We start from the raw sequence: 23,674 nt of genomic DNA on the forward strand, positions 1-23,674 counted from the left end.
AAGATCTACTGTCCGAAAGCTGTCCGCACAACTAACGTCGATGAGGGCACCGATTTCACAACACTCAGCGTCGTCGTCTTCTCGGAGTCTGTTGCACTTCTTCATTCTCATCGCGAACAGCGAATACAGCTAAGTAACACTATTTCCTCCTCCTCCTCCTCCTCCTCCTCCTCCTCCTCCTCCTCCTCCTCCTCCTCCTCCTCCTCCTCCTCCTCCTCCTCCTCCTCCTCCTCCTCCTCCTCCTCCTCCTCCTCCTTTTCTATGCAATTCGCCTTTTGGGGTAGACAACACAGCCCGCTGCGCGTTAGATTACCACTATTCATGCTAAAACACCATACGTGAGTGTCCCTATATACTTGCACCAACCATCTCTCTCGTCTTATTTTTCAAGCTTCTCGGCTCAGGTGCAGTGAACACCTTCGCCAAGAACCCGACCATCACCCAGACTTGACGGAGTAGAGACTCCAAACTTTCATTGCGTGTATGACACTGGAATCTTGCGCAGCTGATCAGTAGATGCGAATAGCGGCGTGCATTTTGCGAAAGAGCGGTAAACAGATTATGATTAAAAAGTTCTCTCAGCGCAGTTTTAGTTTCGGTTTCAACTGCTGAACGACAGCTGTAATGCCATTGAAGCGCTTGGGTCACGTGAGGTGTACAAAAGGAGCACCACGGTTGCTTCATATTTCATTTTAGTTCGCACCAATTATTACGCAACTCTGTATGGCCAAACGTTTAAAGACGAAAGATGAATAAACAGAAGATATATCGCACATTTGATATATCTCGCGTGACTAAAGAGCACCTATGACACCAAAGCCGTCGCTTGGAGGCTAAAGGCAAAACCTAAATTGAGTGACAAAAAATTGCATATTCAATAATGAATTTGGTGTAGGTAAATTCCTCGTCTTGATTCATGTACACTGCTTTCGGGCTTGATGGTAAAAAGGATTATGAATAAAAATTGTGATGCCTCTATCCTCTAAGATTCCCTAAATGTTTGATGCTTGATGTAGGGTTGTAGTTGCGGCAGTCGATCTTGGATGCACTGCAGTGCTGCATAAAATTGTTTATTATGAACTAGCCATTAAGACAATCATATCGAAAAAAGAAGGGTAAGAAAATAGCAATGAAAACAGGCGATGACAATGACAATCGAAGATAGAAAATTTTATCAGTGGGAGAGAAGGCCCTGGAGTCTACCGAAACTAATGTAGATTGAAGTTGAAATAAGTTATGACTTTTTTCTTACTATAACCTCGTTCCTATCTGTATGCCATTTGGTGGCACTCGTTGCTCGGGATAGCCTTCCTTTACTATCATTGTTTTTCGACACTGACAATCTTCGACGGTCCACCGGCAACGATAAAAATGCGACATTTGTTGCTGCCGATACATAACGTTCCTATGGAATCAACAAGTAGCCTTTCATATACTCAAAAGCAGAATTATGTACGGCCTATTCTCTTACACAGGAACCGATTCGTACGGATCGATTACAAAGGTTAACATATTTTAACACCATGCCTCGAAGTACCAGCATAACTGTAATGATATTATGACATTTCTACCTACAGTAAAGAAGCAACTGACCTTTTGCGCTAAATCGTGTAATCATAAGATGCTTTGCTCTGAACATCATGTGCCAAAAAGCGGTCCGAAAAAAAAAAAAAGAACCAGGCAAAACAGACACGAAACTATACTTGAATGATGCTCAAATTGCTTGCGTCGATCTGTAATGAGAGTGGATTTCTCATCTTAGCAATTTTCAGGAGCGTCTTTGAGAAGGTCACCCTCTTAATTAGCATATGCATTGTGCCCTTAAAAAGGGAACGTTCGCTGAGGCACAGAGCTTCCTGGTGTATTTTTTCGTCTTTGTATCTGGAAGCTTCAACACGTTATTGAAAAAAAAAAAAAATTGGGGATACAATAAAGGCCGTTGTTAAGGGCACCTGACATGATATATTAATGACAATCGTTTGCTGCCTCTCCTTTCAAATCCTCGATCGCGTACAGTTACTTTGCTAATCAGAAAATCACAGATTAATTAATGTGTACCTATTTTAAAAGAATGCGTTGTTGGGCGAGTCTGTCAGACATATCTTCAAGGTATACTGCGCACACACAATACAAGGACGAGAGAAAGGTACACGAACAAGCGCAGACTCGCGACTGAAATCGATATGGAAGGAAACACATCATATATGCCTTCAAGCGTCATATCTAGACTAGATATGACGCTTGGAGGCATATACGATGTGTTTCCTTACATATGAATTTCAGCCGCGAGGCTGCGCTTGTTGGTGTACCTTTCTCGTCCTTGTTTTATGTGTGCGCAGTATACCTTGAAGATATGTGTGCCTATATTTCCCCACTTATATTCCACGGTGATAAAAGACACCAGGCATAGATAAAAATTATTGCTTCAACCCAGCACTATTCTAACCCGCCCGCATGGTCTTGAGGCAGCGTATCTAAGTCGAGACCCAAGACTCCGGGAGAACTAAATTCATATCTCACCCTCCATATCAAAGGCGAAGCCCAATGTGACAGTGCTTGCCAGCTTGGTCATGCCATGTTATGTTTCGCATGTCGCCAGCGCCGTCAACGCCGACAGCGGAGTTTGTCGACAACGGGACCTTAACGTCATCGCGCTAAACTTTGCGCACTTAAGAGTCATAGTGCGCCTTTGCAGCGCTGTTCCGGTACCAGGGCGCATGTACGTAGACCCGACTGCCTTTATGGCTCGGCTTCACCGCCCCGACGAGTGCCGCAGAATTCAGCCTTTCCGCTCACGTCGCCAATATCTCCGACCCGCAAGGTAGGGCTGCAAAGCAGCAATAAAAGCACCCCGGCTGCCACTCAGCCTTCTTCATTAACGCTCGCCTGAGCGCGATAAGCGTGCGGAAGGCACGTACACGGACCAGTAGACGCCTCCTAGACGGCCAGGCGGTGCGGCCAGTGAACGCGGGCCCCCCTGTGAGTCATTTCCTCTAGTCATGCGGGACATTGCCGGTCCGGGCACAGTCTCCGAGGGATACGCTGCTGGTATGATGGTGGCCCTGGCTACTGCTTCCCCTCCCTGCCTTTGTTTTATGAATCCACAAGCTACCCTCCTTCTCGTTTGATTTATTCTGATACATGACTGACACTTGGTTGTTGGGGAGCACACTGCTGGAATTGTTCAAAGAACGATGGAGAAGGGCAGTTATTTCAGGAAAAAAGTAAAAGAATATGTGAACGCAAGAAATGTCAATAAGTAAGCGAAATTACTGTCTAAATCAGAAAGATTTCACTTTCGCGTGCTCCGTTGGTTGGCGGCAGTTGGTCTACGTTACTCAGTAGTTGGCAACAAAGAGGTGTATTAAGCTGCTGTAATAAGGACATCAAGAATTGCGCTCAGTAACACTTCATCAAACTGGTCACTAATTATTGTTTAGAGCGTTAGCTGTACTGCTTTTATTTATGATTTTCGCGTTATTCCGACCCCTAGTACCTCATGCATGCAACAGATGGCGTCATGTACTTGCGCTGCATGTTCCATCTCGCGTTGTACACCACGGTCTTCATCGTAGTCCCAGGCACGACCGCCGTAGCCGATCCCGCCTCGTGCGAAACTGCAACACGTTCTAACGCTGCACAGTAAACATCGTCGTCTTCATCAAGTTAAGCATGTAAAACACTTTTGCTCTTTGCAATGAACATCGCCGACTTCGTGAAGTTCCAGCTGTACCGCTCCTTCACTTAACCTAGGTAAATAGGCCACACACATACGCCATCTAGCTATAAACAGAGACCACACACTTTATGAGACACCGCCGTACAATGAGAAGAAAAACTAGCCCGTTGAAGAGATGCTCACCAAGCGCGCAAGCGAGCCAAGATCGAAGCGCCTGCAGCGACTGTGCCCGATGGGCGACGCTCTTGATACTTGGTGGAAGGATGGTTGAACTTCTAAATTTTTTTTTACAGTGACATAATTTCATACGCTTGAAGTCACAAAACGACGCAAGAAAGGGTGGACATTCTTCAACGAAGTCTTATGGCAACGTAAAAATAAAATTATTGTGTTTCACACGCTGCCTTCCATTAAAGTATGCACCGGGCTTTCTTGCGTCTTGCTAAGTGCCTTTAGCTATGACCGCCAGGGTAACAATGAAAGTTCTGGATATACCAGTTGCCACCGGTCATTTATAAAATGTAATATACTTATGGACAAATTAATTTCCATAATATTAGTTTCGAATCTGTGTGAAGTAGCACATGCGACAAATTTTTAATTCTTAGTATATGTTGAACGAAAGTCACCGCATGAGCTGAAGAGCTATACTGCCGAAACGAGAGCACAGATGGCTGTTATTTAAGACTCAATGCTTTCTTTCCTTCAAATCGTTTGCCCTCTATCAGCTGGGTTTAGAAGAATTGCATATGTTTTGCTTTGCTTTGCTAAAATGTACACATGCTTTGTTGATATCTCAGACTGACTGCAGGTACTAATGACATACCAGCACACTTCCTTCCTGTCGGGCGTGTAGTGGTAGTGGTAGTAGTAGTAGTAGTAGTAGTAGTAGTAGTAGTAGTAGTAGTAGTAGTAGTAGTAGTAGTAGTAGTAAGTAGTAGTAAGTAGTAGTAAGTAGTAGTAGTAGTAAGTAGTAGTAGTAGTAGTAGTAGTAGTAGCAGTCGTAGTAGTTGTAAGTAGTAGTAGTAGTAGTAGTAGTTGTAGGTAGTAGCAAGTAGAAGTAGTAGTAGTAGTAGTAGTAGTAGTAGTACTAGTAGTACTAGTAGTAGTAAGTAGTAGTAGTGGTAGTAGTAGTAATAGTAGTAGTAAGAAGTAGTAGTAAGAAGTAGTAGTAAGTAGTAGTAGTAGTAGTAGTAGTAGTAGTAGTAGTAGTAGTAGTAGTAGTAGTAGAAGAAGTAGTATTAATAGTAGAAATAGTAGTAGTATAAAACGTTTATTTGGAAAAATGGGTTATGAGCTACGAGCGGGGTTGGTCGGGTCCTCAGTACGGGGCTACATTGGCTGAAGCCGGAGCCCAAGCTCTCGCAAGCAAGATCCTTTGTGCCGCAAGGTCGGAGCTGGACAGGGCCACCTCCCAACCCACCCACGTTGGGGTTTGTTTGTGAGGCAAGACTTGGCTTTCTTGACAAGCCCATACCATTTGGTAAAGGTCTGCTTTCCGGCCACAAAACGTGCATTCAGCTGAGCAAGTACTTGGAATAATTGCGCGCAGTCTAGCTGGGCTGATAAGAACTGATTAGGACAACTTTTTTAGAGCGAAAACTTTGCTATACTCGTCGAGGGAAGGTCATAAGGGCGCTATATTTGCCCTGAGGTGTAGCGGGAAGAGCCAGCGCCAGCTGCTTCTCTGCACGTGTGGCGCGCAGAGCCGGTGGAGCTCTCTTTTATGTCGCACATCTGCTCGTTCTTCACATACCTGGCAAGCTTTATTCGTACCGATACATATCTCCACGACTATGCAACATTGCCTGAAACAATATCACATGACCTTCCAGTACCCTGCCTACCGTCAACCTCTATGGCCACCGCTGCCTGCCTGGCTCGCCTACTGGGACCTTACCCTTAAAGACGCTCTCAACACCGTACACCGCCGTGTCGTCTCGACCCAGCAGTGGTGTCGTTATGGTTCCCAGGCAACCATGGAGGAGTCGTGAACTGGAACCAGTGCTTCGGCTGAGTTTCCTTGACGTTCGCAGACAGCCAGGCAGGAGTTAAGTGACAGCTAATCTTGTCTGACCATGCCTAATCGAGCTTCCACTCATTAAACTAAGTTCAAGTTTCTGTCAGTCTAACCATGACTAGCAATACAGAATAGCAAAGCATAACAAACCTTTCGCTTGTATAACCGGGCTTAGCTGAGAAAAGCCGCAGCCTTTTTTTTGACGTTTTTCCATTTCCCTCTTTAAGATAACCTTAGTGCAGGCGGAGTGATAGTCCCATGACGTGTTTATTTCATGCTGCGACACTGTAGTGCATGAAATGCTAATGAAACGCATCAGAAATATTACTTTTGATCCCATGCCCGTTTCTATTCTGTGCATAATACCTTGTAGGCCCACTAATAAAAAAAAAAGAAAAATGGAGAAAAATGGGTTTCTGAAGATGTAGGGGATGACAGTGGAATATAGAAAATTCGTTTCAAACAAATTTTAGTTTTGACTAGATTGCACATACAAACAGTTTTCACTAAATAAAAGTGCGATTGTGCAGTCTTCACAACAGCTAACTAGAACAGTGACTTAAATTGAACAGGAGCATGGAAGAACATTAATATTGATCAGCAAATTTCAGTTCTCATTCCACGCGCTCAGTTCGCAGTATTGGGAACCATAGAAACTTGACACCAAGAAAACTAGGCCCACATATTTTTTGCTAATTGTCCATATAGTTGCCGAAGCCTAGTGTAGTGCTTTAGCACGACTCCTGTTGTTGTGGTCCAACATATTATTAAGCGGTGACGAAGTGAAGTGTTTCCTTCTCTTGCCTCGCGGAAGGGACTAGGTGATGACAAAGGAGTGGGTGTGGCTTCATGTTGCTGCTTGCTGCTATGCCAGTTGAGGCTGTTGTAAATACACTGTAAATGCATCGAGTTTCCACGTAACATCATGGTTTTGATTTGGCAACGGATGTTTCGATGGCTGGATGCGTAATGTGGAATGATGGGCGGACGGATGAAGCGGCGAACTCTATCCTTAATTCTACTGCATTCTTCCGCCCCGAGGGTATCTCGATGCATGCAAGTGACCAATTGACAATTAGCAAAGTTATATCGATTATTGTTTTGATTGTGTATTTACTTTGAGTCCTCAACAATTAGTCAATTTCATATGTGATATTTTAAAATATATGGGAGCGCTGAAGAGATCTACATTGGAGAAATGGGCAAGCATGTGCGTTGGCACCTCTTCAGTAGCTCTTAAAGTGTTATGATTCAGCAATTTTGCGTCGCATGACTCATAACTTTAGAGTCTCATTAATCATCACTTTTTAGTCTCAGGACTCACTTCTTTTGACGAGACACATCATGGTCGTGGATTTCATTGTCTTGCACAAGAATCATGCACATTGGATCTCCGATCTGACTGACTCATGACAAGTGACTGTGACTCATGTCTAAACTATAATGACTCACATATGACAAGGCACGGTATTGCAGTTACCTACTACTTGTCATCACATACCTATTCGTGACTACCAGTCTCATTTATTGTGATGTCATATCACACATACACATTTTGCTTCCAAACTTTGCTTCATGCTTTACTTCCATGCTTTACTTCCACGTTTTGCGGACACATGTTCGCAAACATAGCCAAGTAAGGCTCTCGTCTTAACAATGAAATACGCTGATTCCTTTGAAGAAGCTAAAAACGAAGTCGCTATTATTAACCGGTTTTGAATTAACCCGTCAACAATTTTTCACGGAATGAAGGCGTGGCTGTGCATTCTAATATCGGCCCTGTCGGCTTGTTTCTTCATGGTAAAATGAGGGTTTGACTGGCTTAGTAAACGGTTAGCAAGCGCCGTGTTCTTAATTAACGCCCACAGTAAACCTGTGAATATCCCAGGCGCTGGCATAAAGCAGGTAAGGCTTGATATATTTAAGTTAGGCTTAGATACAATATCAGCCGGGAGTGCAGGATTCAATGTAAAACGAACAGAAAGTAGGCAATAAATATAGATGAACCCAAAGTTGGCAATAATTTCATTGAAGCCACCTTAACCATGCTTTAGGCGTCGCGTTTTAGTTGAATAAATATACATAGTTGCTGCGAATCTTCCAGGTAACACCAGCAAAGAGGTCATGCTCATTTTTGTAATGAAATTCCAACCACTCTACTGGTATAATATTTACGTTGCTTTCATCCACGACTAGTTTTCGCTGTCTTCAGAGCAACGGCTTGGCTAGTGACTGGTCGTAATAAAAGGAACCGTCCTGAGCAATCCCAAGTAGGCCCCGTTCTCCACACCTTCAATATTATTATGCCATCAGGCACTCATTTCGGTAAGAAGGATAGTAACCAAACAACAAGCAACAAGCCAAGCCTCCGTGCATTGATAGAAGGCAGGAAGACAGACCCACGAGTTGATTACGGCTGAAGAATCGATCAGACGCATGCCTCAGTAGCTGAACGCATGTTCCGATCCAGGCAGCATGCAGGTGGAAGAAAAAATGAGGAAAGGCTCTATCTGGCACGAGAGAAAAAGTAAATATAGGAGTATTGGAGAGGCCAGTGCGGAGGAAGCGAGAGAAAGGAAGGTGAGCGCTGTCGTCATAGAAGCAAAAACAGAAGCCAGCGATCGATGCGCTGTAGTCTTGCGTGCACAGAAACGGTGTTTTGGACGCTGAAGGGGAAGCCCGCTTGAGCAAAAGCGAGGCGTGTGACGTATGCGAGAGAGCGACTAATGTGCAGACCGGGTGGCTTTATTTTCGATCTGGTGATCTACTTTTTTGCTGTGTGGAAATGTTGCTGTGTGCCAATTTTTTTCACAATGATTCAGAACAGCGGCCATTAAAATATCGCTGGGTGGTAACTTACAGCAAGGATGTGCCGGTGCGGAGTTTTATTTTTATTTTATCAGGGTGGAACACTAGCCAAGTTCGGAGGTTAGAAGAACCCTTTTGCAATGCTTGCGCAATCACTGTAGCCTTTCCACTAGTTGTAGAGAAATAAGTTTTAACATACGTGAAATACTAATGCGCCGTCTCTTCAATGGTACGAATTGTCAGTAACGACCAATATTGCCATGTGCTTCTGAAAAAAGAATTATAACTACAGCGAAAAGAGAGCTGCACCAGCGGTATTTAAAAGAACGGTAATCTTATTATCGCATATGCGTGATTTGATTAAGACACGCGCTCTAAAGAAGAGAAACAATGGCAAAAGATGACGCAGGCCCTCTCACGTCTTGATACATAGGCAAAACCCAGCTATTTTTGGCGGTTTTTTAGACAGTTCACATTAAAGTCAGAATAAAAATGATGCCTGAACTGTACGTATTATTAATTTAGCCCGTTTTAGTTCAAAGGGAACGCCCGGAATTATCAGTATTGAATACGCAGACCTCCATTGACCGCATGAGTGAATAGAGGAGTGGGGATGAAAAATATGCAGTGAAGAAGTGACATGAACACAGGTGTTCAGCGCCAATTGGTTTAAAGGCACTCAACGAACTCTCATCTTCTTCGCACAGTAGTCCCCTTCAGCCGCACCTACTGTATGCATGTAAACGTCCTACCCTTAGCCACTCATGTGACTATCCGTCACCATTGGTTACTTTTGCTTGCTTAAACATTTTTCATTGGATCAGATATATGCTGCTACGAAGACGATGAAGCAGGCAGCGGCGCTGGGCGCCGCCTTCGCGCCAGGCCCGCTGGCCATTAAGGCATATTCCATTGTCGTGTCATCACATCGTTCTGTTCCTGTTGCGTCGCCAGGTTTCATCGCTTGCCATGCCACCACGTGACATCTTAATGGAGGTGCTGGGTTTGTCATCACTCATTCTGTCCCTGGAGCTGAGCATTGAGCTCGCATTAGTCGTCGGTTGAGGCTACCTGGAATCTGTCTCCCGGCTCTTTCCAGCTCCCCAGTGCAACATGACCCGATTTGACAAGGCGCTCTACCCAGCCCCGTCCCCAGCCCGTACAACAAAACACGAACACATGAAGAAGACCAGTACCGAACCGACAGATCACACGACGAAGTGAACTCAAGACCACAACAGTGAAGACAGTACCTCCGCCCAAGCCGTTCGAAAGAGAAAAAAAAATGCAGTTGTAGAAAATGCATTCGTAGAAATTGTAGTTCTTATTGTTGACTTGTAGCTCTAGCTCCACTAGCGCATTGTAAATGAACTTTCTCACACTACTTATTTTAGCGATGTATTATGGGTTATTTCTGAGAACATGGCACGCATGCTAAAAAAGAAAAAAAAAAAAAAAAAATATATATATATATATATATATATATATATATATATATATATATATATATATAGGAAATAATAATTTATTCAGAAAATGTTGCGTGCAAAAATTTTAACCTCTTTTAACTAATGTCTTCGTCCATTATTCGTTCCACGTTTGATTTGCATGACATAGCCTGGGTTATATCGTTGCGACGAAACGCTTTATGAATCGTGCTTTAAAGTTTCAGGCCACCTAAGCACAAGCTTAGTCTGTGTGTAATACGAAAAAACAAACGTTGCAACGTGCATTGAAGTGCCCTGCAAATCACTCGCTGTCGAGAATCGCAACGCTGGGTCGTTAGCCACAATGACCAGCATAACTGAAGGCTTGCTCTGCCCTGTTCCTGAGAGCGATGCACGTGGGTAAACATGTACGACAGACGGTAGTTTACACATGTTCGCTATTTTCATTTCCTGCTGGCACCACACCTTTGTTTCTTATTCTTTCTTTCTTCTGTTTACTCCGTCGCTCCTAAACTTAAGGTTGCCAGCCGCAATCCTATCCGGCTATTCTCCTCGGTTTTAGTCTGCACATTGCTTTGGTGCATCTTTTTTGCACAGATATTAAGCGCAATTTTCTAGGTTCGGAAACACCTACGCAATTTGTGTCGGCAGCGTGCATACATAAGTTTTACGCTGCGGATAAGCGTGGCCCAACTGCGTACGCCTTGATCGCTGCCTAAAGAGCTCAGGGCCGACAAGCTCTTTTTGCCGTTTTGTTACTTTTGCCTCCCAATGAGCTAGAAATGTGTGAACCTTGCTCACGGTTATCGACATGCGCTGTAGCTAGAAGAAGGCACACAGGTTTTGTAACGTGAGTCGTTCTCAAGCTATAGCCTGGAGTGCACATGAAAACTGTTGCTAAAGTGTCAATAGGGCCACAGTGGCTCGATACCGAATCGGAGCGGCGGTGCTCGAAAAAGGTAATAAGCATCTTGGGCGAGACATCAAGCAGCGGAGAGCAGAGGGAGAACGTGATGGGAATGTGAATGATTATGATCGTTTATTGCGTGAACCAAACGGCGCACTCTGGCTCATTGTCACGCATACGAAGCAAGAGTGGAACAGTTATTGAATGTAGATAGGAGAGTTTATTGGGAAATCTGTCAGGGGGCGGTTTCATGCGCACAATCCTTTGCATGTGGTTTACTGCGAGAATAAAAATGGAGGCGGTTGGTACTTTTTATAAACGATATTTGAGGTCTCGGAGAGGAGGAAAACTGAGGGTCCGTGGAGGACGGCGGAGGGTAATTTGATTTGGACCATAAATTTATGACAGTGCGCACGCCTAATCATCATTCTTCCACTGCAGTCCGCGCGAACAATAGTTGTAGCTCAATACAAAGTAAATTCCTGTATAAGTAAAGGCAGTATAAGCCGCTCGTACGTCAGATGTTTCCGGCATTGTAGTACCGTTATGTCTTTGCATTACATGCTCACTGCTCTCTTAGTGCTTCTGGGATGTTCAGAAGTGTCATGCGAACGGGAGATGGGTGGCGTTGTATACTGTGGATGACGTCATTCACTCTAGTATCCTATATGAAACCCATCCCACGTTGACCTCTTTGGGCGTCGGTATTATTAGGGTCAAATTCTAAAGTTAAAGCTCAGCTACTTTGGTCATCTGATGAGAAGAGAGGAGTCGCTGGAGAAAGATTTGATGTCGGGAAAGGTGTAGGGTCGCCGGAGAAAGGGTAGGCAGCAAACGCGATGGTTAGATGGCATCCTCGAGGCACTGCAGATGAAGTTATGTGATGTTAGGAAGATAGTGAGAGACCGGAAAGCGTGGCGTGACATGGTCCATAGGGTCACGAAGAGTCGGACGTGACTGAACGACTGAACTTAACTGATTATTTCTTCTGCACCAGCTGTCCTAAGTGCAGCACTGTAATCAAACACTGCCTCACCTCTCGTCCAATAGCCATATACTCGGCCCCCTTCTGATACACACTTACCCTCTTCACCTCTTAGTTTGCTTCCCACCGCTTGGGATAAACGTTTGCTGTGGATAGCCATGGGAAATCGATTATCTACGGCGTTTGAAGGATAGGCTTCAAGGAAAACATTTTTCTTTCTCCCTCTGGTTTTTACCAAAAGAATCAGTATGCTAGCTTATTTTTTCTCCCCGTTATTGCTCTGAATTAAGCTTTTGAAGTTAGTTATTGTGACAATTTTGACATAATTTAAATGCTCCGTTTGAGCAACGTGAAAAGAAGTGTTGCATATACAATAAATATTTATTTAGGTAATTTTCAACTACTTGGCATAGCATATAGCATAACCGATGAGTAGGGATCAACTCGGTTGGAGGCGATTGTCCTGTTTATTACTCAAACTATTTCCACATGTTGCTTTATTAGCCTCCGAAGATGTTTGTGCATTCCACTGTCACCACTGCTGAATTTTTTGTGCACTGAACAAAGCTTTCAGAACACCGCCTTGAGTCAACAAGTGGCACACTGCTGTCTCAATTATCCAGTCCCACTCGTAGTAGCAGTCAGTGTGGGACAGCTCTCTACATGACATTTCCGTGAGTCGTGATGCGATATTTCAAGGCTAACTTTGCCGCGCCCTGCAGTCCATTAGCTGATGAATGCGAAAGCTGTATGCACAAAGGCTTCAGGGTGGCGCCATATGTCTTTAAGCTGTGGTAAAGAGCCGGTGTCTCTCGCTATAATTTGAGATAAACTCCATTTATAAATAAAACGTATGCATCGATTTGATAGGGAGGCACACTCGAAAGCGCAGGAGAACAGCACGCGCCCAACATTACTGGGAACATGTACAGTTGCGACCAGGTGGCCTATATTGCAGTACTGGGATTCTTCGTGGAACATTCTTGTTAGACTTTCATCCGTTAGGGGGACCTATAAAATGTTCACGGGCAAACTATGGGAGCACACAAAGCCTTTTCGGCAGTATCCTGCGCCCACACATGCACGCTTCCTCCTCTTTAACTTCCAACGAGGGAGCCACACCTATACCAAGAACCGATGGAACCAGCATAATTTGAACAATGTATACGGCAATATTCTTGACTTCAAAAAAAAAAAAGGCTATTATAGCATTTAGCATTGCAGATAGCGCCTGTTATGAAATGGACATGTCTGAGGAAAAAAAAAACATTTTTTTTATTACAGTTCAAGTACAGAGTTCGTTCATGGTAGCAAAAAGAGGACACACTTTTGTGAACTAAGCTGCCAATGGTACAGCGTTTTCCGGACACTAATAATGTAAGAAAAGTCACTGCACTCTATTTTGACGTGCTTCACATTGTCCTTGGGTCTCTTATGGTTTCCGCCTGTGCAGCCCACTCTGAGATCATAGGCCAATATCTGAGCAGATTAAGTAGCTCTTTACGATCTCATACGTCGTTGAAGTCCTGTAACTGAGTTTAAAAAAATTTTGAGGTGAACGCAAAGTTTTTGTCCAAGCAGAGAATGATATGCCAAGATATTTCGCGCACATTCTGGAAACAGCAATGAGAAGTAATGTTTTCACACAGTGCATAACTTCACAATAATAACCAATACATCTGCATGCCCTCCCTCGGCAGGCTTCTAGCTTTCACCAAAAATATTGGAAAAAGAAAAAGGCGCATTATTGGTTTTTATGTCTGACGTAATTGGTCATTCTGAGTGGAGGACAAATATCGGAAGCAAAATTTTGCTACTTCATTATCGGATGCTCCCACCATTTCTGTTGAAATGCTCTTATAACATTCCAGAGTTGTCGCTCAATTACTTAACATCGAACACTACTGCCTTTCATGGCCGTCTTGATTACTCCTTGTAGTGGGCGCAGGACCTTTCCACTCGTTGGGAGCTCAGTCAATCTAAATCAATATGTTGAAAATATATTTGAAATATATTTCACAAGTTTTTTATAAATTTGCCGGAGTGTTAGCGCAGGAAGACAGGGACAGCAGACACACTGAAGACAAGACAATGAGTTTGTTGTCCCTGTCTCCCTGGGCTAACCTTCCGGATAATTCATGCAACGACTAGCCTGCAAGAATGTCTGTACAAATAATTCTAAAAACACGGCTAATTTGTCTTCAACGACAGGTTTAACTACTAGGTGCCAGCGCAAAAAAGAAAAGAAAAGTTTCTAAAGCGAATTACTGTCACGAATTGGAAACATGCATCACTCCAATTAACATGCGCATAACATACCTTATAGTATTCTACACTTCCCTCTCTATTTAAAAATGCTCCAAACTACAGAGCTTCAAAATAATAAAACCTTGTCGTTTCATCGAACAGCGGAGGGAGGACCAGTGAGGGTGCAAGTAGCACATTGTAAAGAAGGTAAGTACACACCGATAATTCCTGGCTGCTCTTTGCCTTATGATAGAGACACTGTATGGAGCGTTGATGCCTCCATGTGTTAGTCGATAAGCTTTCTTACTCGATTCTTTTTTTACCTTTGCCTGATAAAATACAATCTGCGTTGAAAGTAAGCAGCCGTGGCGTCGCGTGCGCTTGCGTGTGATTGAGAATATTTTTCCTGTTTGATAGGTGGGAAAATTTGATCTACAGAATGGGATGAGCTCAGTCGGCTTCGAGCAGTCAAAGCGAGAGGACGTGCTTAAGAGTGCATCCCTCTTTCTTGGCTACGTTAACAATGGAAAGGATGCTTGAAGAGAGCTACGTGACGAAGTTTATGAACACTGCGTACTAGGCTGGCTGGAATGGGTTCATAGTAGAAAAAAACCAGCCCGAGAAACAAGAAAAACCAGTACAGAATAACTGACAAGTTGTGCGTTAAACCGAGGGAGTGTCCTAACGAGACGCTTGACATGATCCCGAAAGTGTACAGCAATGACGCGTTACGCACATCGCCAGCGTTCAACACGAACATGCATTGGCAGACGGCCATGAAGACAATCACGACGAGCGATGTTCCGGGTACTCATCAACCACAATTAAGGACCCCGGCTATGGACGGTAATGTTGATTCTATGCAGGCTCTACCGAACACTGATCCACGTTTGGGCTTCGATATGATTGCAGAAGTGTTGGAAATTCTAAAAATTCTAATGAGCGAAATCGTCACACTATTTTTGTTTTCAAACTGGAAAACGTGTACGCAAAATCAAAACAACAAAAAACAAATGTGCCAATAATTTTCAGCCATGTGGACACGTCGCATCACAAACTCTGCACAATGGCAGCGCATTGTACCACACGTCACTCGCCGTCAGGAAGGTTTAAACTGGACAGGACCCAGCCGCACTTCTTCAGCCATCATACAGCCTTGACCCCGCCAAGTTCTTCCTTTTTCAAAAATGAAAGGAACGTTGAAACGGTACCGATACGACAGCTAGGAAGATATCATAAGGGATTCACGACAGAGGTGCCGAACGAAATTTCATAAAAGAAAAAATGCCTACAAACAGAGGCTCACCGTGTCGATGACCAAGAATCTTATTTACAACTAGGGGTGCTCAAGGATTCCTGCACAGAGCCTCTTTACTTTTACGACAGACTTCGCACTTAAGAAAATAAATGAAAACTTTTCAAACGAATAAAAAAAAGCAATGGTAACAGCTATCCGGTCTTGCTGATGTTGCGCTCCAGACTTTACCGTAGCTGTCTCCGGCGAACGTCGTCTTAATAGATGCGAAGCATCGTCAAGCTCGACAGCGTCTTCGCACTTTGTCGCTGCAAAGCTCAACTCCTGAGGGTCGTAGACGCGTGTGTCGAGTTACAGCCAACGATTTGCCGAGAAGCGCTGCAGACATAAGGAATATTTGTTGGTCGTAGCTACAAGTCGTGTTAGCTGTCTGAAAGATTTGTTCTCATTGATAGTGCGCTCAAGCATGGTAGGATACGTGCATTAGACAAACTGACGGGTGTCCGAGAGGCGTGGGTAATAAGGCCCCAGGCGTAAACGTGTTCACTTCCGGCCCGGAGTACGATCTGCTAGGTTGGAGGAAAATGTGTAGCTTTTTGTAAACTGCCTCTTCCTAGTTGTAAAGAGGTGACATGAGCGATTCATTTCGGACTGCGGCTTCCTTATCGATGAAGGAAAATTTTACATCTGTGATTCAGTGAAGAAAACATGGATCTTTAAAAAAAAAATGTGTCGTGTCATCACGCAAAGTTTTATTTAAATAAAGAAAAAGAGCTATTTAGGCACATTATGAAAGAGATGACTCTGAAAAGGCATTCTGTAGTTTTTCAAGGTTTACATAGCTGTAGTGATAAATAAAATATTCCGTATAGCCGATTTTGATGCAGCGGACTCATTCTGGCAGGGCTTGTGAGTAGGCTACAAATATGGCTAATAATAGAGCTCTAGTAATGTTCACAATATTTATTGCAATCTAGGCAGACGAATTGATTGAATTCTTTTTTCAGCATTTCTAGTGCTCGACTTCTTGGCTTCACCTTAGGCGTAGTACATTTCAGGCAGAGAACGCTTAAAAAAAAAAGGTTATTAAAACATTAAAACACTCGTTGTCCCCAAGTACTGTGGTCTGTGTACGGAGACAGCATTTTCAACTAAATTTGCTCTGGTCACGCCAGGAATGTAGGTTCTGCAGCGGTAACTATATGATTCATATTATGGACATGAAATTATTGCAGACATGTTGCTTACTTTTGCGAGGATATTTGCGAGAGCACTGGTACCGACAAGAGGTACTTGGAAGATGTGGCTGCACATTAAACATCTTCGCATAAAAGTGACAATGCATGATGCATTCGCAAGTGACAGATGAAAGTGAGAACTTTAGCAGACAACGGAGAAAACCAAGGATGCGTCCTTCCTACAGCTTCAGACTAGGCAGTTTAAGGGTTACGACAAAATGTGTAAACAGTCTCTCAAATAAAATAAAACAGCGGCAGTTTATAACTCGCTTCTCTACGGCATAAAAAAAATACATTATGCATTACAATTTTTTTAAAAAAGGTTGTCAACTGTAGGAAATTATATTGTGTGCTCGCTTACTGTGCGATGCCAGTGCACGTTGAAGAACCCAAGAGGTGTAAATTTCCGGAGTCCTCCGCTACGGCGTCTCTCATAGCCTGAGTCGCTTTGGGACGTTAAATCCCAAAACGGAACCAACCAAACCAAAGTTTGTCAATTTGTCGAAGGTCAGCAGCCACTGGGATACCAGTAATTAATAGCTAATTGCTTAATAACACTAAGGGGACGAAGAAAAATAAACAGGGGCCTGTAAATTTTGATTCATTGCTAAAACGTCCTAAGACGAAAACAAAGATCACAAATTTGAATTACATAAGCGAATATTGCATGACACGTAGGGTGATTTCTTTATCGCAAGCAGATTTTGAGCATTTGGTGTTAAATTTTTCGCGTTTTACTGCCCGGTGTATGATTACAAATGGGCCATTTGTTTCTTGTTCTCATGCAGGAATTTGTTGGCGCCTTAAAAAAAATTCAGGAAAAAACTGGTATTTAAGCGCAATGCTAGCGCAGATACACTGTAATGATGCAGTTAAGTGTTTCAATACCTAGTTTTCCAATGATAAATCACTAGTAACACACTTTGAACACTAGCACGTTAAGAGTTCAGTTGCCACATAGAGCTAAACAGACACGGACACAGCGAGACAAACAGGACGAGCGCCTATCTTGTATGTCTCGCTGAGTCCGTGTCTGTTTAGCGCTATGTGGCAACTGAACCATCACCAACTCGTCCAAGCTTCCATTCAGGCATGTAAAGAATGCTTCATTTACACACTGACCTAAAAGAACTGCTGAAGGCGGCAGACAAAGGAAAAGTAAAAGGAGGGTAAATGAAAAATCACACCCCTTAATCAAAAAAAGATGATTTCTATCGCCTAGTTTTGTTCATTCTCTTGCCGTCTAACAGGATCAGAGATTGGCAGTAGAGAAATGCTTACCGATTTTCAGAATTCCTCACAAAGGCGTAGTAATATAAATTTCACCAAAATACGCACTCTTCAAAATCTGTTTGCATCGTTTGCATTAATGTACACGCTCTTTTTGAGCTCGTATTATTTGCAAATCAAGCCGTTCTCTCGGAGACAATGTTATTCACAGACTTAATATCGCACGAAGCGCGCGCTGAAAATAGAGCCAATCAGTGTGAAGTACTGTGAGCTTAGGCACGCGTTCATGGTAATTTTGCTTAACCCTCTCCTAAATTTAATACATTTTTGATATTCAGGCTGTAACTTCCACATATATTTTTCCCTTTATGTGCGCAAATTTTGATTGAAATTGACTATTTTGTTATTCTTTTCGGGAACGCCTCAGCTTCCCTTCACGAATGGTAGCAAGGTTATCAATACGGCAAAGTATAGATCGTACCAGAGTCTCAGCTGGTTTTAAACCAGAGTATTGTTATGGAATAACGGTCTAGTCGCAAGCAAATTGTTCCGACTCGTTATGCTTAAGAAAGTCCACACTGAAAGGGAAGACTTCGGCGCTGCAAGGTTTGTGTCTGCAAGGTTTAGAAAGGCAGCACGTAAGGAAGATGAACAGTAAGTCCACAATCAAGCTCGCAGAGCGCCAGACGCTGGTATATAAAGTATTCGTAAAGACCTCGAAGGATATACAGCCTTTGTCAAAAGTGTAGAGCCCGAGGGGTCTGCTTCTGAGCCATGTAGTGGCGCTCATTTACCATTAGTGGAGGTCATTTCCATTGGAGAGGGTAGGACCAAAAAAAATGTTATCATCAAAAGATTCGAACAATGAAAATGTATTAAAAGCTTCACGAAGTTGCTTAGATGCAGACCCCTGGGCTCTATATTTTTGACCAGAGTGAACATTCCTTAAAAAAAAAAAAAAAAAAAAAAAACTAGATGAAATAAACATACGTTCAAGGGAATATGACGACCTCAAACTTGCGAATTTAGAAAAGGGTTATAATTTGTCCTAGTTTCCTTTCTGTTAAACAAAAATAAAATGTAATGACTTCGCGTGATATACCTCCAAGATGGAAGGGCTTTCCACGAGTAAAAGCGAGCGTTGATTGCAAATTTTATAGATGCTTAATGAATGAAACCTCCCTGGAGCCTGAATAATGAAGCTTGCTGCTGCAGTGAGATTCATGTGTACAACCGTTCAGTGCTACCTCGCGAACAGAAGCAACCTGTGCATGTAATTGGTATATTCTGCTCCTCTGGTAAAAGAAAAGCTGTTTCAGAATGTGTGCTGAAAAGAGTTTTAGTCGAATACATACTAATTCAGCACAGTCATCACAGGGAAACCTTTCTGCTTTGAATGGTGAAATATGCTCATAATAAATGACATATCCCATCATTTCATTCAATCTGCACATGAATTGAGCGTACATGCAGGTTTCTGTGTTTTTCGCGAATTGCGTTTACGGAAATGCGCCAGTTATTTCCCACACTTTTGTCAAAACCAAGACTATGCCTAAAAAGCTTTAATAAAGGTATCTTACGTCAGTACTCTCAGCGGCACAACACCCTGTAGTGCATTAAGCTGTCCCAAGGTGACTGTTACATTACGCTGTTTGCAATTTGAGGGGTCTTTATAATAAACAAAAGTAAGTAGTGACTCAGGCTTATTTTTTCGGCCCGATTTTTCTCATGCCCCTCTCTGCAAACGAGTATCATGTATATTAACAAGTGTGCCGGTGACAATATGTTTCGTGCGAACTTGGCACGTCATGAAAGTGTCTCTGCTAATTATCTTAAGGAATCAGGAGTAAAACATGCCCCGTGAAAACGTATGGTTTCGAGTCCTTGTTCCGACACAGAATGGTGAGGGAAACGCATATGTGGTCGCTTACTTGAGGCTAAGTAAGATTCCGAAAAGCTATGTACATACTCTGCAGTAAACAGTGTGCGAATAGCCATTTTGAGTTCGTGTTAGATATGCTGCTTTGCAAGTCTTAACGAAAAAATCAATAATAAGCATTTCTTTCGCAATTCGTGAAAGAAAGAGTCGCCGTTAGATCTGTCTGCGTCAATGTCACCAATATCATTCCTGATGGAAACAGAAAGTGCACCGCTGTACAGCCGTTGAATCGGCCAATAAAACCAATAAAAGGTTACCGATGTACCTAAATGTGGTTACTGGAAAATATTAGTCACTGCCATTTCATATATTTCAATGCAATTCAAAGGGAAGTGAATGGGAAGAGACTTTAACAGACAGCGCTGAATTGTATCACACGGTTGTCAAAGGTTGTTATTGCGATAGCACTACTACGACCGCCAAGGCGAGACCTCGGGTGGCCGCAGCTGCGCTGCGAAGAGGCGTAGCTACGGTCTCTTTATAAACAAAATCATCCTGCCATGACATTTTAATTCCCGTTACCCCTATGCCACGGGCAGGAGCTGCCAACTCGGGTCGCGTCTTTCATACGGGCGGGTGATATCAGAATCAGCCTGCCAGAACCGTTTGCATTCTTGTTACACCTACAACACTTAAGCACGGCAATACGGTTTGGTTGAAGCGTGACTTTATATGTGGGCTGGTAGATCAAGCTCTCGCGTCATACCCTTAAAGGACTAGCTTAGGTGTCCCCGATAATGCAGCAGCTTACACTGATAGGGCGTGATAGGGGAATAATGAAGCAGGCAGAAAAAGCTTCCGCCGTTGCTTTTGCAATTCAACTAGGGTTACCCAGAGCTAAACCACTACTAATTTTTTATAGTCTTGTTTTGTTTGCACTTAGTTTAAAGAATTCATGAATTGATATTGATGAAGTGACTCTGAAGTTTGTAACCTCTGTATTTAGATGGAGACCATTCAACTTAGAGAGGTGCAAAGAGAAATTTTTGGCACAGTTCACTTTATGCAGATACGTAGTTGCTTCTGAGCGGATTGTGAGCTCACATTAAAGACATGCTAGTTTCGACGACACAAGAATGTGCATCAAAGAAAGAACGCTGTGCTAAAATATCTTGCTTCTCGGCAGCAAAATTTTCACGAGCGAGGCGAAAAGCTGGCGGTGAAAACTAAAGCGATTCGACAGCAGCGGCCAGTGACCTCAACTTGCTACAATAGAGAGGCATGCTGCTCCGAGCCCGCTGCGTAACCCGATGAGGAAACTGATCCGTGGTACTCGATTCTTGGATTAGGCGCTAAGATGGGTCTAGCAAGCAAAGCAAAAAATAGAACGAATGAATAAAATGATGAAATATTGGTCACCGGGCAAGAAATAATAAAAAAAGAAGTAACTTGTTGAACAAAGAAACTATAGGTAGCTTACACAGTAGCGGCTCAAAGAAAGCAGAACAAATGAGGCCAGAAATGAATCGCCTTCGCCGTAAAGAGCAGCGGATGACAAATAGCCGCTACCACGCTACAGCTATGGACTGGAAGGAAAGTGAGGGAGCCGGACACGGTTCGAGTTTCATCCATGGACCCGGAGTGTGCTTCTCGGGGGCAATCAATAACGGTCCTTGGGACAGGTGGCACTCGCGTGACTTCTCGTGCAACGGGCTTAACGGGGGAAGGCTGCTGAGGAACGTTCTCCCTTGGCAGTTTTTTCTTTATCTTCTCCAGGTAGCACTACAGGCGCCTGCTGTGCTCGCAGCATTTAGCAAAAAGGAAGACCATCGCAGGCCTCTTATTTTCCGATAACGTTACATTAGGAAGCACGGTCGGCCAACCAAAATCACCCGTTATGGTCTCCTGCCGTTCCTCTTCGCTAGCTTCCGTCTGAACTAAGCCTCCAACTCTCCCACCTCATGTATTCTACCTGCGGGCTGTGACACCAGTGTGCCAGACGTCAATGTTATGCCTACGACGCCGCTTTCAAGCTTATAAAAAAGATCTTTAAATAAACAATCCTCAAAAAGAGACCCTATTTTTGACGATGAATTATAATATATGCCCCCCCCCCCCCCCTCGGGCGTCATCAAATGTCTCGTAACCAACACAAAACGAGGCGTATGGTCGGGCAGAAAACATTGAGTACTGTTATAAACCAAGCACTTAGTACGAACACAAATTATGCATATAATTGTTTTGCTTATCTGAGCATGTTTTTGCAACAGAACTGAGGGGATAAATGCGTCTTTGTAAAGAAATTAGGCACAATATAGACCCAGTAGCCTTAGATACAGGTAAAATATAGCAGGTTGCATGCAGAAAGAAAACGACAATTCAACGCCCATTGCATAGCACCAAAGAGGCAGAAGCTCTACGGTCGTGCCAGTACCTTCTAGGTAAGTTTATGCACTAGCAGACGTGCAGTAACGGTATGCTGAGTGCTGAGAACTGGATACTTGTTCTCGGTGGAGACCATCAAGTTGAATACAAGAGAAGCACAAAGCTGCCCGTTGGCTTTTGTACACGTGCATGAGAGAAATATATATTGACTTTACACCCACTGGTGTTATGCAGAATGTACTGGCAGCAGAGACGCTTTAATCGTGGCAACTTCCTGATAAGACTAGCATCTAACCCTTTCCCGAAACCATGACATTGCGTCTGCTCTTTTCTACGAAAGAAGACCAGCCAAAATCCCCGCAGATGCCATCAGAAGCCCTCTGTGAAAGGTTCTTCCCCACTGGCAGCATTCTCAGTGACCTTTATTCCTTCCCAGCATGTTTTTGCGGCGCCGTAAATTTCGGGAAGATTTTTTTCAGGGACATCCTTTGCTACATCCGGTCCCTAGTAGAGCCGATGATGTCAACCGCGAGAGGTATGTTCGCACAAAGAAAGCATAACCCAGTAATGTACGAAAAAAAACGAAAGAGCGCATCTCTGATTGCTCTTATATCTTAATCCCAAGAAAACTGCTTCGGCACTTTCTCGAATATATGAAAGCTCAATGAGCATTTCTCTTGGAGCGCTAGTATAATGTCTTTGATTTGAAAGCTCACGTCGTGAACTTATCTAGTAACGGCTTCTTAAGAAAGGGGCTAATGAGTCATGTGTCTAATAGTGAAGTCGCCTATTCTCCCTGCATTTCTGTTGACGGGTTTCTTAAAAATGATAAAATTCACTCTACTCGGGAATTTGACTCTCCGCCACGTAATGCAATACACGCCTCGCAAGCACCGTCTGGTGCTTCAAGAACAATCTCCTGTGTGTGCGGCATCCAAAGAGGCGCACGCTTGGCCTAACCTTCTACGGCTACTATGGAGAAAATAAACCTGCACCTGTATTGGCAGTCCATATATTGGTCGCCAGGACACAGTGCGAATAATGCTGAGCGCACGAAGGCTACATACTTTTCACTGTCTCATCTACCTTGTGTTTCTGTTATCCGACACCCTACCTGGCTTTTGTTAGATTCCTCCAGTCCGTACAAGGTTAGGACAAGGAGGCAGCCGCTTGCCTTTATTCTCATATCTTCAATATATTTCCAAGGCTACAAGGAAATCAAGAACCATAAATCGTGTTAGTTTAATACATGCAGGAAGGAAAGAACTTAGGAGAGGCCCTGACGTCATTTTGAAGCCGGCGCGGCCGCACCGCGACCGGACGCTGCAATGTCTCTCCTCTTCCTTTACCCTTTCTCCGCGACGCTCACGTACCTAGGGTCCTTAGCAATGCTGTTGCTAGTGGACGCGTTTTCATAGGAACAGCATCGCCGTTGCTAATGGCCTGACTTGGTTAACACTAAATTTTGACGTCACTTCCGCCACACTTTCTTCAATGCATTGGGAATGGCAAGGGCCTCTCCTAGGTTGTTTCCTTCCTCCATGGTTTAATACGTCTAATGTAGCACTTTTCTTGTAGCATTGTCTTTCTTTA

At 43.6% G+C, this 23,674-nt stretch overlaps 1 protein-coding gene and 1 long non-coding RNA gene across 3 annotated transcripts in view; one reads left to right on the top strand and one right to left on the bottom strand.

The window, feature by feature from the left end:
- Positions 1 to 23,674, bottom strand: part of Epac (Exchange protein directly activated by cAMP) — a 747,880-nt gene that overhangs the window by 394,847 nt on the left and 329,359 nt on the right. The window lies entirely within an intron of this gene.
- The window catches only part of LOC146199075 (uncharacterized), a 58,370-nt gene that overhangs the window by 10,495 nt on the left and 24,201 nt on the right, over positions 1 to 23,674 (top strand). Inside the window, exon 2 of one of the 2 annotated variants that reach the window (XR_014704741.1) lies at positions 5,515 to 6,108. The exons of the other annotated variant lie outside the window; for it this stretch is intronic. This is a non-coding gene — a long non-coding RNA (uncharacterized LOC146199075). Of the gene's footprint in view, positions 1 to 5,514; positions 6,109 to 23,674 lie in introns of those variants that run through there. 2 annotated transcript variants of the gene reach the window in all.

The sequence above is a fragment of the Amblyomma maculatum genome, chromosome 2 (assembly GCF_055883805.1).
Source record: "Amblyomma maculatum isolate TAMU_Amacu chromosome 2, ASM5588380v1, whole genome shotgun sequence".
Taxonomy (NCBI): domain Eukaryota; kingdom Metazoa; phylum Arthropoda; class Arachnida; order Ixodida; family Ixodidae; genus Amblyomma; species Amblyomma maculatum.